The 20,025-nt window shown below is 38.1% G+C and overlaps 1 protein-coding gene across 5 annotated transcripts in view; it reads left to right on the top strand.

Moving 5' to 3' along the window:
- The window catches only part of Astn2 (astrotactin 2), a 770,953-nt gene that overhangs the window by 580,403 nt on the left and 170,525 nt on the right, over positions 1 to 20,025 (top strand). The gene's annotated exons all lie outside the window — the stretch shown is intronic.

Raw genomic sequence — 20,025 nt, 5'->3', positions numbered from 1 at the left:
TACAGGAAATGTATTCTAACCGTGTGTCTAAGAGAAGAAGGCATGGGTGCAGTGAAAACCTAGCAGTGTCTACTTCACTCCTATACTTGGATTATCCCATTTAATCTGCCTTCCAGATTTATAATTACTTAGAAATATTTTTTTGATTCTCATGAAACTGCTGACATTTGAACATATGGTTCATCTTACTGTCATGTCCATATTACAACTGAGAGAACCTCAAAGATGTTAAGTGATTTGTTCAAAGTTGGTCTGCTCCACAGTTTACATGCCTAACTGTGATATAATATCTCCTTTTTTTCTTCTTCATCTTATTTAATTATAGCATTTCAGGACTTGAAAGGATCATATGAATTATTTGCCTCACGGTTTTGCAAATTTATGTTCATGGAGTACTTTTTACCAATGCAATCTTTCAGGTCGCCCAATACATAAAACTAGGAATGGCAATGCTGCTATTTCAGTGAGGAAGAAGAAAAGTGGTTTTCTCTGCCCTCTGTAGCAGTTCCCAGACAGCTCCGGGCCTCCAAGGAAGTCATACTGGTAGATTCTTGATGCAGTCCTGTAGAGCTCTGGATTATGTGCCCTTCCCACAGCATGCTATTGGGCTAAGTGCTGGAGTATCGCAGAGGTCAGAGACGGCTTCATAGAGGACAGATAATGGAGGCAGAGCTAGGATGAGTCCAGGGGGATTGGAAAGGGCCTGATCATTTAGGATATTTTAAGTCTAGTTATAGATTGTGGGACCTGTTCTTAGGGTGATGAGATGTTGGAGATAAATGATGATAGGGTTGATGGGATTAGATTAGTGTGGCAGAAGGGGACTTCTATGAACTACCCAGATTATCACCAATAGATGAGCAGGTAAATGTGTGATATTGATATAGTGCAATACACTACTGCCGCAAAAATTAATGAACTATTGTGATACCTATCAATGTGAAATGAATAAACAAATTATTAAGTGGAAACACAAGTCCCAACAGATTTTATATAACATGATACCCATTTTCTTTTTTTTTTTTAAAGCTAAAGCACATGTACTCTTACCTCAATTACATTACCTTTTAAGAATAAATACAAATACAGTAGGACTATTTTAAAAGGACACAAGGAAATGATGAACAGAAGAAACAATGGTAGTCTTGAGTCAAGGAGGCAGCGTAATGGCACAAGGGAACGTATGTTACATGTAAATAGTCACATTCCTAACTGGCAGTTTTGGTGGTGGATTATTAAAGTGTGCAAAGTAACTAAATTATTAACGATCTATCTGAATGGAAAAAGACACTTAATAAAGCATGGCACATCCAAGTGCTTGAGTCCTGAAGCAAACAAGTACTCTAATTTTGTGTTTAGAAAGTCTCCAAAATAACTAACTACAACCAAAAAATATATACATGTCTCCACACTTCTGATGCAGAGTGAGGTTAAATTGTGGGACTGAAAGAGTAGAAATAGAGACACCTGTTCAGCACTGGCCCTCCAGGACTTTGTGGGTGAATATCCTCACTGGCTGCTATATGAATTTGCCTTAATGAGTCCCTTTCATGCCATACTTTCCTCTTCTGCAATGTGGCACAATACAAAACTTAGTCATGGGACGTTGGCAACATGTTCTTATCACCCATATGGTAGGAAGGAGGGGCACTAGTTCCTTTTCATTTGCTCAGAAGCCAGATTCCCCTATGGCTGGACTTTGTACCAGCTCTGCTCAGCATTATTGAAATTTTTAATATTTTGGAAATCCAGTGAAGTGTTTCTGAGGCCAGTTAATGTTGTGTCAGAGAATTCCAAGAGTGTGAAGGTGGTCACTAGATGTCACTGTTCTCCTTGCAGGAAACCTGGGGAAACGAGAAGTACTAATCATTGATTTCATTAATTCAGAAAGTATTTGAAAGGGAATAAAAAAAGTTCATGCCATTAAAAAAAAATTCAGAAAGTATTTTTGAGTAGCCACTCTATGTCAAGAACTGAGTTATACCCTAAGAAATGAACAATATGAAAAATGGACTTTTTTTGTGTTATACCAGTATTGTACCTGGTTCTGGCCTACATTTCCAACCCCCAGTACTCTTTGGTTTTTTTGTTTGTTTGTTTTTGTTTTGTTTTTAGATTGAGGTCTTGCTAAGTTACTCAGGCAGAACTCAAACTTGTGATCCTCCTACTTCAGCCTTCCAGAGTGCTGGGATTACAGCGTGTGCCACCCTGCCCAGCCAAATGGGCATATTCTTTATCTTAATTTTTTCAGTGTAGATCAAACTGAGAACCTCATGCATGCTAGGCAAATGCTCTATCACTAAGCTATATCTCCAGTCCATACATGGTCTTTGTCTTCATGGACTTTATACACTTGTGGAGAAAACATTCACTCAAATGAAAAGAATCAGATTATGCAAAGTACCAAGGAAAAGTATAGGTCAGTTGGTTGAAAGTGTGACAAGTAGCCTTGTAGAGTTGGGGAAGTTTTTCTAAGAAGAGTTCCCAGAGCTAAGTAAAGTGAATGTGGATGATTTGGCTTGGGAGGGGAGAAAAATTAGGGTATTCCAAGTAGAAGTCCCAGTTAGTGCAAAACCTGAAGAAGAGGCAAGCCTGACCATTTGAGAACTGAATGAGAACCTATGTGCCTACGGTCAAAACTGAGGGAATTCTCCATGGATGATGTGGAGAGGTCAGCAGAGTTTGAAGGCTGTGGTCAGGAGCTTGGCATCAGAATAGTTTGGGGTCAGACAGACCATGAGTGTTGTGAGCAAGAAGACAGGCATGGAAGCTGTTTTCTGAGTTCCATGTTTTTATTTTAATGACCCTTGCAAAGAAATATTAGAGCTAGTTGGCTAGTGGTGGTTTCCTCAAAGTCACCGGTTTCTTCTGCCCCTCCCCAAACACAAATGAGAGGCCTGTTTAAAGTTTCACAGCCTATAGTGGGGACACACTAGAAATTTTCAAGGGAGTCAGGGTGTAGTAGGAGTGGATGAGAGAGTTCCACTGCAAGTCTGGAAATGATCCTGCATGAGGGAAATGTGGCCACCCAACAAGCTGGTATGCTGAGGGGAAGCTACATGGGTAAAACAGAAAAGAATCTTGACCTGGAGTTGAGGGGTCTTGGACAAGCCCTTCCCTTTTCCTATCTGAAAAACCAGAAAGATTGAAGGTTTTTTTTTTTTTCACTCTGAGTTTTGTACAAGAAACTTTGTCCACATAAAAGCAAATAGTGGAGTCAATATGCCTCACTGGCTTCGGTTACAATTTTGCCTCAATTCCGTTTACTGTGTGATGCTGAAATACACCTGTGCACCTCATTTTCCACATCTGTAAACTATTCTGTGAGACTCAAAAGAGATAATACATAGTATCCAGCATGTAAGAGACAGATATTGTCTCTTATACTGATAAAAATAATATTTTTAAAAATTGTCCTTTCCTTTTCTGTGTATCTTTGCTAAATAGTATTCAGCAGCTAAATAGTACAGGATTCAAGATGGTACAGTATTCAATAACTCTTTGAGGTTTATAGAGCTAATTATATGGCATTTTAGAGTACAATCTGCACTTTGTATGGAAATGGCCCTTGGTTGACCTAAAAGGACAGATTGCAAATGAAAGGATCTGTTGAACATTTCTTCACTTTATAATCAATCATTACTGCAATATATTCAGAATGCATGTCCTTCATGAGATCCCTAACTCACCAGTGAGCTACATTCCCAGCCCCTCACTGCATGAACTCTTGAGCCACATTCCATGGCATGGTCAGGGAGTAATATAACAGAGAAGGGGTTTGCAGTTATAGTTCTGGCCTCTGGTTCTGAATGGTAACCAGGGTGATATCTGGATGGTTTTGGGGACAGTTGGACACTAGATGCTTGGGTGGTTGGGGTCTCCTTGGGGCCATTCCAGTGAACATATTGGGACATGATGTCCTCTGTGTCTGCTGGAAAGGAGCCCTTAGTTACACTTATGCTGTGGTTTTGAACAAGCAAATCAGGAAAAATGTCTCTGCAATGGAGAATTTGATTAATGTGTAAATCTCCTCCCTCCACCTGATAAATGGCTCTTACATAACCCAGTGCCACAGAACTTGGCTCAGCATGATTGGTGCTTAAATATACAAGACTTTGTGTGGTTGTTGATTTAGTCTGTGGGTGAAGTAGAGTCTCCAAGTGGGGAAGACAGAGGAGTGTCATAAGGAAGAGTCAGACAGCTGGATTTGAATCCTATCTCTGCTGTTTACTGTCTATGGACCTTTCTTTTACTTGTTTTAGAAGTATTCATTATAGAATCTGTCCTATCTACTGGTGGATTGGGAGTTTTATTTGGGTGAAATAGTTGGGACACCAACAATCTGAACTTTGCCTTGTTCCTGATTGTTAAAAGGTGCTGGACTTGCTTCCACTTAGATCCAGTTTCTCTTTCTTTATCTGTGTGATGAGAAATACAAGTTAGCTTTATCAAAGTTCGCTTTTGCTACCACGATAAAGGCAGATCTAACTTCTCAGCAGAATATAAAGGAAGTACTTTGAGTTTGAAAGAGGTACTCCATTACTTACAAATTATTTCCCAGCCATAGAAAATTTCAGTTTTATTCCTTAAATTTATTATTTGGAAAAAATATATAAATCCTTCCATCCCAATGACAATTTACTAGCTGAGAGAGGCATTAACATCATGTCCTGTTTATTTTACAGCTCAACAAGTACTTTATTTTATATGTAGTAAAACTAAGATCTAGAGATGAAGAATGACTTTCTCTAGGTCACATAGCCAAGTCTAAATTTAAAATTTCCAAGACTTTTAACCTGAGAAATATCGTTTACCTCTTGGAGATTCAGTTTCCTCATAGGTTTAATGAGTGATGGTAACTTTATGGGTGACTCATGTAGAAAAATTAAGAGACCAAATGATATTTTGGTTCATATTTTGAGGACTAAAATGCTCTATAGATCTGGATGAATCTTTTCTAGTCCTTAGATTTCTGGACCTTCAATCCTGTGAGCATTTTTATTTTCAAGCTGCCGTCGGAAGAGTCATGTATAATTTTGGTCTTGTTGTGGTTGCTGGATCTTCCTGCAAATCTCTGTTTCTGCCCAAAGGACTTGTTGCCTCCATTTTCACTTCTTGGATCAAATTCAGAAGAGAATTCTAAGGAATTATCTCTTGAAAAAAATCAGCAGCCAACTCCCCCACCCCAGTTATTATCTCACTACTGTCACTACATCCAGTGCCACCAAAACTGCTGCCATCACAATGTCTATACCGCTACCAGCACCATGATCATTACCATCATGCCCACCATTACCATCACAGGTCCACCACCATCACAATTACTATCACCATTACTTTAGCCCCATCACTGCTGTCCCCTTGTATTAGTATTTATGTGCCAGATACTATACTAGAGAAAGTGACAGAGAGCCGAATAAGATAGACTGTGACCTCAAGAAACTCAGTCTAATGAATAACCCAAAGCTACCTAAGCAGTTATAATTTCTTGTATATGCGACATTACTGCATGTTTAATTTTCAGATGCTACAGTAAGCATTCCAGCAGTGTTGGAAAGCAAAAAGAAATGAGAAAATGAAAAGGTTGTTTACTTGGGGAAATAAAGGTGGATATGAACAGATAGTATTACAGCTTCAGGCAAGTCTATTGATGATAAACTTAGTAACATCTACCAGATGTATATACCATTCCAAAAACTGTGCCAAGAGATTTAACCATCCAGGAATTTATGAGGAAAATATTGTCATTAGGCCTGTTTAACAGATGAGGAAATTGAGACCTGGAGAAGCTTGAACTGAGGTCTGTAAGTTACCAACCCTAGTCTGGACTACAGTTGGAAAACTAGAACCTATGGACCAAATCTGGCCTGCAGCTTGTTTCTGTAAGCGAATTTATGAAACACAGCCACACACATTTATTTACATGTTATCTATGACTGCTTTCCTGCCATAATGGGAGAATTGAGTAGGAGTCACAGAAAATAACATGGCAGGCAAAGCCCAAAATGTCTCCTATTTAGTACTACTTTATAAAAAAAGTGTGTCAAACCTTCATCTAGACTGAGGGATATTGGAGAAAAAGGAGAATGGTACATCAAATATATAGGATGTGTACTGAAGAACAAAACTTACAAATTATTGGGTAGCAACTGTATACCTGGTATTTTAAAGTATATCAATTATGTTCTATTATTGTTTATCCTACAATATATTTATAGTGTATACTATTATATACAAATAATAAAAACAAAAACAAAAATTTGAGATGTCAGAGAGGAAATAATTGATCTAAAGTCATACAACTAGTGAGTGGCAGGTAAGAATTCAATCCCAAAATGTCTGAATCCAAAATTTTGTGTTTGATTAGTCACTTCTGCAATATATGTAAAAATGGGAGAAGACAGTTGTGGGCAACTTTGAATGCTGTATTGAGGAGTGTGGGGACTGTGTGAACTCTGAGGGTCCTTTCATATTTTGGGTTAAAAGAGAGATATAATTAGACATGAGGTTTAGGCTAATCACAATGTAACATTGGAAGTGAATTCTAGAGGCCATGGCTACTTTTGGAGCAAGAGTTATTAATTTGAAGTCTGTATATGTTTGACTTTAAAAATGTTTAAGTCCCTATCCTTAGAAAGTTTATGCAGAATTGCACATTTATTTGCAATTTTTCACTGAGGAAAATATTGATGTCATCAGTACATTTTCTGAGTGTTCTTTTTGGTTGTTTGTTTGAGCCAGGGACTTGCTATGTAGTTCAGGCTGGCCTTGAACCCATTATCTATCCTACTCTGGCCTCTAACTCATGGTTATCTTCCTGCCCCAGCTTTTCAAGTGCTGAAATTTCAGGTGTAGGCCACCATACCTGGCTCTGAATGTTCTTGATCAAACTATTAGAATACTAACTAACATTAGATGACTGTTTAGGTATGAGGTTTACTGCAGAAGTCCAAGTCTGAGTTGGCTGGTGACAGGGAGAATTCAATTCAAGCAATTATAACACATGTTGACTCAGGACCTCCTGAGGTTAGGCACTGTTCTGGGCACTTGAGATACTTCCAAGAATGAAACAGAGATATAGCTTTACCATTTGAGAACTTAATTTTTAGCAGAGTTTGTATGATAGACAGAAAATGAGCAATCCATTTTGTAAATAATGTAATATTAAAAGTGCAATGAAAACAATAATTGGAGCCGAATAAGACAGGTAAGAGTGCTAGTGGAATGTAAAGATCAGGATCTGAGAGTGTTTTAAATGGGATCAGAATCACTGGGGATGATACAGAGCAAGCATTTGTGGAAAGTTCAATTTCATTACTTCTATGTACAGATTCTGTTTCTCTGGGCATTGGATCTAGGAATCTGTATTATCCTAAGCTCCCCCCAACTAATTGTGATGCCCATAGAGCTTGGGACTCACTAACTAAAACCCTGATTCATGTACCTTTCTCATTTTGAAATTCCTTCAGGGAATTCCTTGGTTAGGGATTTTATTTTTATTTTTATTTGTTTATTTTTTGGTACCAGGGATCAAACTTGGGCCCTTGTGCTTGTGAGTTAATATCAAGTATGCTTGTCCCAGACTACTATTCAGATGCATTTCATATACATACATGCACACAAAATACTGATAACAAAGGCTCCAACTGTGTATAAAAGTTTGTTTTAATCAAGAATCTATTATGAACATCTTTTCACCTTAATAAATCATATTTCCACCACATAATAATTGAATTGTATTCCAAGGTATGAACCTGTCATAAACTCTTCAGTGAATTCCCTAATGGACACTTAGGTGGTTTCTAATATCTTACGTTTTAAGTAGTGCTGCATTAAGCATTGTATTGAGTGGGATTTCTTTTTTTTTTTTTTTTTTTTTTTTCCTTTGGGAGGCTGGGGTATTTTAAAAGTCAAGCATTTCTTATAATCTAGCTTAAATCTTCTCTGCTATTGTGGGCCACTTCCTCTCCAACTCAGTGTATTCTGAAAAGGAAGCAAACTGGCTAGGAATCAGACTGTTAGGCGATCCTTGGCAATAGGAAAGATTAAACAAAAGAAGGAGAAATAATCCACATATTATTCAACATACTCATGGTCAGTTACAAAGGAGGAACTTAACATTAGGAAATTTAACTCTTTCATGGGACCAGGGACTCCAGGCTCAATAAGATGTACAAGACATACCGTCTTAGCTAATGCAAACATTTTTGCTTGTCAAAGAATAGAGTGTTTTTTGTTTTATGGGACATTGCATTCAGTTATTAAATGTAAGAATGAGAATGGCAAAATACCTTTCCATTGTACTTTTAATAATACCAAGCATTTACTAAGCAGTGCAATGGTGCCAAGAGCTCAGCGAAAGGTACTTTATGTACTTCGCTCCCTGAACCCTCTCATCAGTCTTACACTGTGAGTAGCATCATTATCTTTCTTTCTCCAATGTGAAAACTGAGGCACGGAGAAGTTAAATTACTCGCCCTAAAGTACAGAGAGGACCTGGGGGAGCCAGGGTTTGACCTGAGCACCTGAGCTGTTTCTAATTTTGCTACGCTGTCGTCTGCTAGCTATTTCCCTTCTATTTAAAAAACAAAGTATAATAAATGGAAGTGGGTTATGTACTGAAGACATAATTACTTCATTCTATGACTTTTTCTGGGTATTTTGTCTTCATTTCTTAATTGGGATCAACTTAACTGAGATTCTTGGAAAAGTGGTCTTCTGTCTATACTTCCTCATGCCAATTCAGTCTAGAGTTATAACTCAGTGAAAATATAGTGGCTTTTCCCCTACATTTAGTATAGTTGCAGACAACTGTGCTATATTTTCCAAAAATGGCCTCTGTCTTTCTTCCATCATTTCTTGTAATTCAGAAACTAAGGGGTTACACTTGACATATATCTTTACTTCCCACTTCATACAGGTATCCTCCCACTTGCAAATCCTGTAGATTTTTCTTGTAAGAATTTCTCTGTTTCCTTTTACCCAGCCCATTCTCAGCCTTTCCTGTGCTACTATATAGCCTCTTAATTGGCTAATAATTATCCCTTATCCCTTTTCATTCATTCTCTACCTTGAAACCATAGTGATATTTTCAAAACTAAAACATCCTCCTATCCTTTCTTAATTAAGACTTTTTTTGCTTCCCATTGCTCTTAGAATCAAGATTAAATTCCTGATCATGGCCACAGTGTATTGTTTGAACTGGACTGTTTTAATTTCTTAAAAATCACCTTGTACTCCTTCCTTCCTTGTTTCTGTTCGCAGGCCTCAATTCTATCTGTCCATCTGTCCAGTTTCTGAGAGACACTATGTCTTATCCGGTCAGAGACTGTGCGATGCTGTTCTCTGATGTTGGAATGTGTTTCACCCCATTCCACTTAGCACACTGAATGTGCTGGCTTCAAGTCAGAATGAATAGTTTCTAGATTTGATAGATCCTTCTCTGTTTATTTGTTCACTTACTTTCTTCATATTTTATTTTTTATTGGTACAGGTTTGTAGTACGTAATGATACCATTCATCTCGGGAAGCAGATACAGGTACAAAACACATCTCGATTCCTTTTTAATTCCATTTCCCCTCCTCTCACTCCCTCTCACCTGCAGTTTGCGGATGCCTTCTCTTGTGTACCTTCAAGAAATGAAGTCATAACAAATGCTAGAGAGGTTGTAGGAAAAAAGGAACCCTTTTTTTATTGGTGGGTGTAAACTGGTACAACCACTATGGAAATCAGTACGAAGATTCCTTAAACAACTAAAAGTAGAAATTCCACTGGACCCAGCTATTCCCTTCTAAATATCTTCCTGAAAAATTGAAGACAACATATCACAATGATGCATGCATGCCCTTGGTTTTAGCATCACATTTTACAAGATTCCTTACTTTCACCAGTCTCATCCTTTTTTATAAGCAACTACCATAATTTCTAGCTATGATTTTATCTTTGGTAATTGCTTGATTAATGTGTGTCCTTTCCAAATTTTATTATTTTATGATCTCTGCGGTCCTTGCGATCTCTGCATTTTATGATTTCTGCAAGAAAGTGCAGTAAACTCAGAAAGAGAGGGATGACATAGGCATTTAGTTAAACTATAGACTCTTTCTTGGTTCTTTCCCACCACTCTTTGAAAGGGGGGTGTGGGTTTTTTTGAACATGCCTAGTGTTCAGATGGCTTGCTCGGTGACTTCTGATCATCCTATCTCTATTGAGAGAACTGTGTTTATACTGAGTCAAAATATTTTCCTGTTATTCTAGGGGCAAACTTCATGAGATCAGAGACTGAACCAACTTGTGTTCTTTCACCAGCAGTTTCTCAATAATAGTGTCTGACACACCACAGAAATCTAATCAATGCAATTAATGAGAATAAATGAATGAGGAATGAAGGGTGTCACTGATTTTTCCTTGGTATCCCCGTATGGTGCTTTCAGATACACTGATCCCTGCAGTCCTCTCAGTGGGACTATGAAGGTAGCAATGTTTATTTTCATTTTATAGATAAGGAAACAGGCTCAGAGAAAGTATAAACAATCATCCGCTGGAGCCCCACAGGACCAGCAAACGTCAAAGCTAGGGCCTGAAATCCTTTTGCAGCTTTTCCACATCCATGCATTCATCACACAGCCGTCATCAATCTGGAGGTATCATGCCAAGATTGCCCTATCCAGTGCAGTGCTGCCCTTCCAGAAAGAGAGAGTAGTGGGCTCCACCCCTGTTGGACTGTAGCCCTGTTCACAGGGGGCTTTTCTTGGGTCATTAAGCAACTTCAGTCAGCAGTGATATGAAGGGCCCAGAGAGAATTCACAAACAATCCAACTCTCTCTTTCTACTCCTCTCTAATCTAAGAAGAAAAAAAAGAACTCATTCCAGATGTGCTTCGCAAGTGATCAGGCACACGCAATTGAAAGCAGCATGAGTTTGTACCAGTACACAAGTGGACAGTCTGTGCAGTGCCTTTGTGGATCATCAGACTCACATGTTTCCTGGATGTCTGAGCAGAAGGGTGCAAGGCCATAACTTACACTTTAAGAGAAGGGGAAGACCACAAAGAATATGGCTTCTCCTTAGACTATGTGTTTCTGGTCTTTTTTTTTTTTTTAGCTTTATCTTCAAAGTATACCATTTTGGGGAGCACTGTTAAATTCTAAGATCTGATATGTACCTTAAAATTTAATTTAAAAAATGTAACACATATAAAGAAAGAAGAACATAAGGAACCACCATGTTCCTATTGCCTGGTTTCATCAGTGATCAACTCATACCACTCCTGTGTTTTCATTTGACTCCCTACTTCCAGGCTAATTTAGAAAAAACTCTCAAACATGAAATCATCTTACATGTAAATGTTAAAGCCTCTATCTCTAAAAATAAACACAAAAGTAGCGTATATACCAGTACCAAGCTCCCTAGATTAACAAGACTCACTCAATATCATCCAATATTCATTTCTTGTTCATGTTCACTAAATCATCTGATATCGTTGGTACCAGTTGGTTTGTTCAAAGTGGGATCAAAATAAATTTCAAATTTTGTTACCAGCTGTTAAGTGAGTCTCTTTTAATGGATAGGTCCCTCCCTCCATCTCTTTCTCTCTTTTTATTTCTTGGGATATTTCATTGATAAAAGTAAATTGTTTGTCTATTGGAATTCCTCCAACCTGAATTCTGCAGATTGTATCCACATGGTGCTATTTAACATGTTACTCTGGCCCTGAATTTCTTATAATTTGGTAGTTTGGTTGAGAGACTTGACCAAACATGATTTTAAAAAAATTGTTCGAAATCCACCACAAGTAGTTTGAATAGACCTGTAGGCCAAAATGATCAGTAGAATAATTAGAGCTTTTGTTCTAGTAGTTAAGAATTTTTTTTAATACTCGTAAGTGAATTTAGGGCCTTGTGCAGTCTAAACAAGTGCTCCATCACTATGCTACAATCCCAGCTTTGTTAATCTTTGCTGCAGGTCAAGTCTGTCATGAAATCCTGGTTGTTCCTTTTCTCCTATTTTTGGCAAGGAACTCTGAGCCTTAATCTCTCAGATGTGATCTGAGTTTAGTATTGATAATTCCTAATTTCTGAGGTTATTGTATTAAGTGAGTTAGGTAATAACTTGCTTAGCCTTGTTCCTGGTACATAATAAATGCTAAGTAAAGACAAGCTCTTACTTGTCTGACTGTTCCTCCTTTCTGTGGTTCCTCTTGTCCCTCCTTCTCTATATTTCACGAGGAAGAAAAGCATAGGAGGGATTACCCATGCATCCAGGCCAGTTCTTATCTACTGCTTGATTCTTTTCTACCTCTGTCCTGAAAAAGTTTGTGTCATAATACTCCTAGGAATGACTTGCTCAGTGGCCTCTAACAGCTTGTTCTTTACTACTAGAGCACTTTTCCTTATTATGAGTCAAAATATTTTTTGTCAATCCCTGGGCATTGAACCCAAGGCCTTCGACATTCTAGCCAAATGCTCTGACACTGAGCCCCACCTCCAACCCTCAAAATATTTTTTCTGTATATTTCCTCTTCTTGTTGTTAATGGTTCCACCCACCAACACTGCACTGAGCAAATCTTAGCTATTGACTTAATAGACAGAAGGTGTATTTTGGAACCAGAGAAACAAGGGCTCCAGTATCAGCTACCACAAAGTGTCTGTGTTCCTTTGGGCATGTTTGGAGCCTTGAATTTTTACTTTTGTTTTCTCATTAGGAATATGAGATAACTAATGTCTGCTTTATAGGATTATTTTGCAAATCAACTCATAGAGCTGTTGTTGGAATAAATAAATTATACATATGAAGCTTCAGCAATGCCTCATGTAGGTAAACATTTGATCAATATTAGCTGCAGTGTCTTTCCTCATTTTCATTCTTTATCTTATTTTTCCCTTCCCTTTTCTCCTCCTATCTTATGTTCTTGTTTCTGATTAAAACATCCAGCACAAAATGGGCATACAATAAATAGTATTGCCTTGCCTTTTCAGTCAGTTCTTAGAGACAAGGGAAGTCATACACCAAGAGAATGGTAGTATTTCTGATGATTGTTTCAAGTGGCATATTTTTTTCTAGTAGAGAATATTTAAAAGAAATTCTATTTAAATGTAAATGTGTTTGGAATCTTTAATCTGTAAATAAATACGAGCACCTTTTTGCTGTTATTTTCATCAACTTAATTTGATCTACAGAATATTCATATTCAAAGCTTAGTCAATAGCTATGTAATTATCAATATATGTTGGTATGTGAATATTTATATAGAACTAGGGTTAGTTTAGGCATTTTATAAATGGTAAATATAGCAATTCTTATTTAAGTAGATATTAATATATCCCCATTTAACATTGCAGAAAGTGAAGCACTTTCACATGCAGAGAGTTGAAGTCACTTCTACCAGCTTGGTTAGTGAGAGCTCTAGGATTTGTACCCTGGAGTCTTGTTCCAGTGACCATGCTCTTAACTTGGTGCTCTTCTTTCTCCAGCACATGTAGCATCTTGTTCTGGGTTAAGTACTTTAGACTCCTTAGAGTTCAACTTGGCATGGTGGAAATATGGTAATATTGAACCTGAACCTGATGAGAGTCTTCCTTTCATAACTTCCTCATCCAAATTTCCAAATCTTCCTGTGAAAGGCTAAGTTCAATATAGCTCTAGACTAATCTTGTCCCCTTCTGTGCTTTGAATTTTTTTCCTGCCCCCACTCATAGTTCCAAACATGGTAGCCCCACCATCAGGAGAGGCTTTCTCCCTCATACTTCCTAAGGGAACATGGGTGTACTGGAAAAATGAGATCACCAGTGGCCACAGAAAGAAAATTTTGTAGTTCTTTACTCTGGAACTTAAGCTACTATTTAGCGATGTGAACTCCACATTCTTGGACAAATGTTCCACTTGAATCCTCCCTACCCGCCTCTCATCTCCAGATGTTCTCACCACAAGGGAGAGGAGTCACTATCTTTGAAAGGATAGCAGTCCTTAGATGGCAGGTCTTGTCTATTGGGTGGGGTGCGGATCCTTGGCTAAGGGCCTCCCTTAGGAAAAGTATATAGTTTCCATCCAGTTTTTCTCTTCCAGGACTGAGTGGGCCAGAAGCAACGCCTTGTAGGAGACAGGGTGAGAAGAGGAGCCATCCTCTGACGATCTTGGATTTGTCCAAAACTAAGAAGCCCTTGGCAGTTCAAGGTCACAGGGCAGGATGCCTTGGGAAGATGACTCAGTTAGATGGATGAGGCTACTGATATGGCTGTGTCTTCTCCCTGGAGTTATAACTGATGTTTCCTATTGCTCATAATTGGTCTGCTATTCATCACTTTCACAATTGCTATCAGCTCAGTGACAGGCAGACAAATGGTCTGGAGATAGTTTAGAACAATGTAAGCACAATCTATTGCCCTGATGACTACTGGATTCATGTAGATTTGACATCCAAGGAACTCTACTTTACCACTCATCTCTGTTCAATACTCGTTTGCAAAACAGACACTGATACAGTACCTACTTTGCTTTGTGCCTCATACAAGGAGCTTCAGATAAAGAATTCACTAATGTGTGTAGTCCATAATGCAAAGGGCTTTTAATTCTTCTGGGAAATCAGGAAATAGTTTCCAAAGAGGCTTACAGTGGTAGTGGATGTTAAAGATTGAGTTTGATTTGATCAAAGGTAGATGGAGGAAAGTGGCAGCATGGGCTGAGAGAAGCCATATATGAGGACACAATGGTATAAAAGTTTGTTGGCTTCTCTGGTCCATAATTCAAGGTAACTGGTATATAGGATGCATACTGATGACAACAACTTGGGGTATATAAGGTTAGGGAGATTGGTGACTGCTAAGAAGTAAAATATGTAGAATTGTCTTAGTCAAAAATTCTTTGAAGCAAAAAAGAGAAATTATTATAATGATGATTTTTCATTTAATTCAAAGACAGAGAGGACAGATGAGCTGTTAGCATCCAGGTTGCCCCTATCAGCAGTAATCCTGAAATCTTTGTTTTTCTCTGAACTTGTCTGGTGAAGAGAGTTAACCCAGTTCTATTGGGAAATGTGCAAACTTGGTAAAGCCAGTGTTCAAGTGGTCACTGAGAGTGAGTTATGTTGCGTATACAAGAAAATGTAAAAGTACGGAACATTCTTATTTCTGAGCTCCTGGGTCTGATATTCTCTCTCTCTCTCTCTCTTTCTCTCTCTCTCTCTCTGAAAATTTTCTGGTTTCCAGGTACATAGTTCAAAATAAGCCTAGCCTACCCCAGTCCAATGTTGTATCTAATACTATTTAGGTACTCAAAGAGACCAAAAAAATCTGAATCTAAATCTCAAGAAAACATTTTATTGATCCAGTTTGATTCAGTAATCAACTTTGCTCCACCCAGAGTTGTCCAAAGCATTAACTTTATTTAGTTTAAACGTAGCTACCAAACTGTACTGCTATATTTGATATCTAGAAAGTATCTGTTAAAACCTTGTATCTTGCTGGGAGTAGTGGTGCATGCCTATAATCCCAACACTTGGGAGGCTGAGGCAGGAGCATCTCTGTGAGTTTGAGACCATCCTGGGCTACATAGTGAATTCCAGGTCAGTCTCAACTACATAGTGAGACCCTGTCCCAAAAAACCAAAAACCAAAAACCAAAACCAAAACAAAACAAAACAAAACCCCAAACCTTGTATCCTTTTGAATTTTTAAACTGGAGTACCCAAATCTAGGCTGATACACTAGGATGTGCCAGAATATTCAAAGGCACAATTAAAAAAAAATTTAAACCTAGTAGTAAGCATCTCCTGGAAGTTTGTGAAATCACATAAATAGTTTGTCTTCTGGAATTGTGATTCAGTGGGCCTGAGAATATAAATTTCTAACAGTGCTTGAGGTCATTACTAAGACAAGTTCTAAGGAGGACTCTATTGCAGATACCCCCAATCTTCGGTACCAAGGACTGGCTTCATGGATGTCAATTTTCTGAGTATGAGAATGGGAGGATGGCTTCAGAATGATTCCAGTGCATGAATTTATTGTGCACTTTATTTCTGCTGTTATTGTATTATAAAATATGATGAAACAATTATACAATGTACTGTAATGCAGAATCAGTTGGAGTCCTGAGGTGTCCCCCCCCCAGCAACTAAATGGTACCATCTGGGGTGTTAGGAGACAGTGACAACTGAAGTGTGCTGTTTATGTCCAGTCTACCGCATGATCTCATTTTGGTTGGTGTCACTGCAGAAAACCCTCCTCTACAAAAATAGGATATTGGAAATGGAAACACGCTTTTCAGTGCTAATTTATGGTAATGTCAGGATATTCTGCTTTGACTTTAGTCCAGAATACATGGAGATTTAAAGTTGTTTCCAGCAGACTTTTAAGGCTATTGACATTTGTCAATTCAAGCAGCTGATTGTTTTCAATCACAGACAAAGTTGATTCACCTGTCTTATTCACAAATGGGTGGCAAATCTATTCCTTCCCACATCAGATGTCTGTTGTGGTTGGGAAGTAATTACCACACTTTTGAAAGCTAAGATAGGTCAAGCATCAACTGGGAGAAAAAAGGTCCTGGCTCAGTTTCTTTCAAAACCTCTGCAGATATTTGAATCATGTTAAAAATCTCAATGTTCACTCACTTCTTGCATAATTTGTTTCACTTTGAATGCAGCCACATTATCTGCTGACCTGAACACAGTTGTTCTTCTCACCTGAAGTTTAGATTGAATTGAGCGAGTCGAATATGTCACTTGAGTAAGCAAGGTTTGCAACTATTCTGTGTCGCTGAAATGTGCTGCCAGTGGTGACTGTTTTTCTAAAAAGTAACCTCTGGAGTGGCTCTCATAATTCAGGAACTCTAACCAGTTATTTACCTTATTAAAAGCTATCTCATTCCTGTGCATAAGAAAATACATGTGTTCTCTAAATTCATCTCACAGAGCTGTGCAAGCAGGCATATCCTTTAATGTGGTTGATAGTTTTAATCACATTCTGCAAAAAAAATGTTAAATTGTTTGGCTAGCCAGTATTTTTCTATGGATGACCAGTTCACGGACTCACATTCAAAAGTGACCTCTTCGACCAGAGTAGTGAAACTAGAAAATTGTCCAGTCATGTCAAGTGCTCCATTCATGCATATAGTAATACAAAATGACCAACTCAGTTTGCCTGATATGTACTCAAAGACTTAGTTCTGTAGCTGTGGTGTTAGTTGGTAACAAGAGTATAAAGCATATCCCCATGCACAACCTCCTAAAAATATATCACATAAATATAAGCATTGTTGCCTTGCTGTCAACATCAGTAGATTTGTTGACCCGAATTGAAGTCATTCATGCTAACAACTTTGCCTCAGTATCCCCTGTTATTTCATCAGTTTATCTAGTTACAATGCTAGCCAAAAGAGGAACAGGTGCTACTTTTTTAATTCCAGCCTCTCCTAAAAGTTCATGATAAATGTCCTTAGCAGTAGGCAGTATCAACTCTTCAACAATAGTAAAGGGTTTCATTGCTTTATCAATGCCATTGGCCACTAAGAATGATACTGTCAGTGCAGACACATTTGAAGTGGTGGCCTTCAGTAATGACTTTTGTTTTTCCTATTCTTGTTTTTTTTTCTTTTCAAAACTCTACAGATTTGTATTTTACTACAGAATGGTTGATCTCCACATGGCCAAGTAGTTTTGAAGGTTTCATGATTTCACTCACCACATATCATACTAAACAGGCTTGGACAATGTGAATCACCTGTTGCAATGAACCCATATCTTAAATTGGACTCTTAATTTTTTAAATGGAACTTTATATTTGTTGACAATCTTAGAATATTCTGCTGTCTTCATCATCGTGTGTTTGCCCCTTTTCTAAAAAGCTCTCCAGTGACATTTCTTTTTTTTTTAATTTTTTTTCAGCTTTAATTGAGTTTATTGGTACATTTTAGGGATACAGTACAGTTACATTCATTGTTGGGATCTTGTACCTCTACATGACAAGTCTTGATTCTCATTTTTTCCCCTTACCCCTGCCCTCCCTTCACCTCCTCCTCCCTTCCCCATCTACAAACACTTTATTTTCATCTTTTCATTATCGCACATTTTTTCTTTTCCCTTATTACCCTTCCCCTACCCATTCCATTCTATTTTACCCATTTTGTCTAGGTTTAGCTTTGGAGCCTACAAAAACTGTGACTGAGTCAAGTGCATAGTGCAGGAAGAAGTGGAGATGGAAGGGGTAATGGGAAGGCCATGTGCAGACTAAAAGAAGTATTGGATTTGGACATAATCCAGATACAGCTATATAGTTGAAGTGCATCAGGTCACTTGCCACCATGAATCCTGCCATCAGGCGCAGTTTGATTGTCACTAGCTACTCACTAGTAGGGTTTTGTATGAATCTGTAAGCAATTGATTTATTTTGATCTCTGTTAATAGTAATCTGTATTTCCAGGTGTTCCTGAATGCAAAGCACTACTTCTTCAGTTCCTCTCAGATAATCAGGCAATATATTCTCGTAAAGAACACACAACCTAGACCCCTCATATGCACGGTTCAGAGTAGGATTCACAATCCTGTAAGAATCAAATGGTGCAGCTGATCTGACAGGAGGCAGAGCTCAGGCAGTGATGGGGGTGATGGTAAACGGCTATAGGTACAGATGAAGCTTTGCTTGCTCACCTCCTAGGTATGGAGCCTCCTTGTTCCTACTGGGCCATGGATTGGTGTTAGACCCTTGCTCTATGGAAACCATTTTTTTGGGAAAAGAATCCCTATTCTTTCTATTAAAAACCAACTCATCTAATCCTATTTGTTTCTTTGGTATGAAAAACTAAAAGTGTAAATAAGGTTCAAATTGTATAATTGATAATGTGAAATAGGAAGAAAAGGGCTAAAGGAGTAAGGGAAGTGGGAAGGGTATGGGAAAGGAAGGAAGGGAAAAGAAAAAATATGAGAAAGGGAAAAAATGGAAACAAAATCTTTGTAAATAGGCAAGGGTGGAGGGGTGAAGGGAGGGCAGGGGTATGGGGAAAAAAATAAGAACCAAGATATATTATGTAAAGGTACACAATCCCAATGATGAATGTAAGTGTACTGTATACCTAAAAAGTACCAATAAATTCAACTAAAAATTGTCTCTTCTATTACAGATTTGAATATGTAATTTATATAACTACTTAAGACAAGAAATGAGTATTCAAAGAAGTTTAGCACTAGTCGCTTCTGCTATTTTGGAGTGCTTTGTCCAAAAAGTTTGGAAACACCTTACACAGTGAGGATCTGAAAGATTTTAGGACAGGAGTTTTGGTTTTTAGAGTTCCGTGACTTTGTAGGAGTATTAGCGTGGCAGAGATTAAGAGCACAGACTTATCCTGAGGCTGGGCAGAAATGTCTTCCAACCTAAGGGGAAGAGATGGGAAGGGATATGACAGGATTATAATTCCTGACATTTGCTTATTTATGATAGACTGGTTAATCGATTTCTGATCCCTTGCACTCTATCAGATACTAGAGATTAAATAGTAAGCAAAATATCGGGCCCCCAAGTTCATATACCCAGTCTTTTAGGAGAGATAGATAAGTACTTTGATAATTAGATGTAACACCTTAACAAATTTTGTCATAGAAAGAGAAGATGTATTATAAAGGAAGGTATCTACCCCAGCTTACTGTGATCAGGAAATGCTGCCTGGAAGAGATGGTCTTTATGCTGAGAGTTGATAGATTCATAGTGTAGGAGACTATCAGGAAGCAAGGTATTCCTAGGGAAAAAATAATATGTAGAGACTAGAAGAGGTAAGAAGCATGATTTAAAAATAGAATAAATAGTGCAAGAGGTGATTAGGAGGAAGACACAGAGCCTAGGGATTTGGGGGACCTGACTTCATCAAAAAGGCAACCAAATGACTTGAAGTAGTTGAATGGGACGTTGTAGAGAGTCTGTCGTTAGAGTCACAGGCAGCTCATGTAATCAAAGCAGCCCAGGGCCTGGTGTGTAAGTCATCCCTACACCTGCTTCTTGTTTTTGTTTTTGTTTTTTTTTTTTTTTTTTTTTTTTTTTTTTTTT

Source organism: Fukomys damarensis, unplaced genomic scaffold (assembly GCF_012274545.1).
Source record: "Fukomys damarensis isolate Sample0158 unplaced genomic scaffold, DMR_v1.0_HiC HiC_scaffold_36, whole genome shotgun sequence".
NCBI classification, from domain to species: domain Eukaryota; kingdom Metazoa; phylum Chordata; class Mammalia; order Rodentia; family Bathyergidae; genus Fukomys; species Fukomys damarensis.
This window is presented reverse-complemented; position numbering and strand designations above follow the sequence as displayed.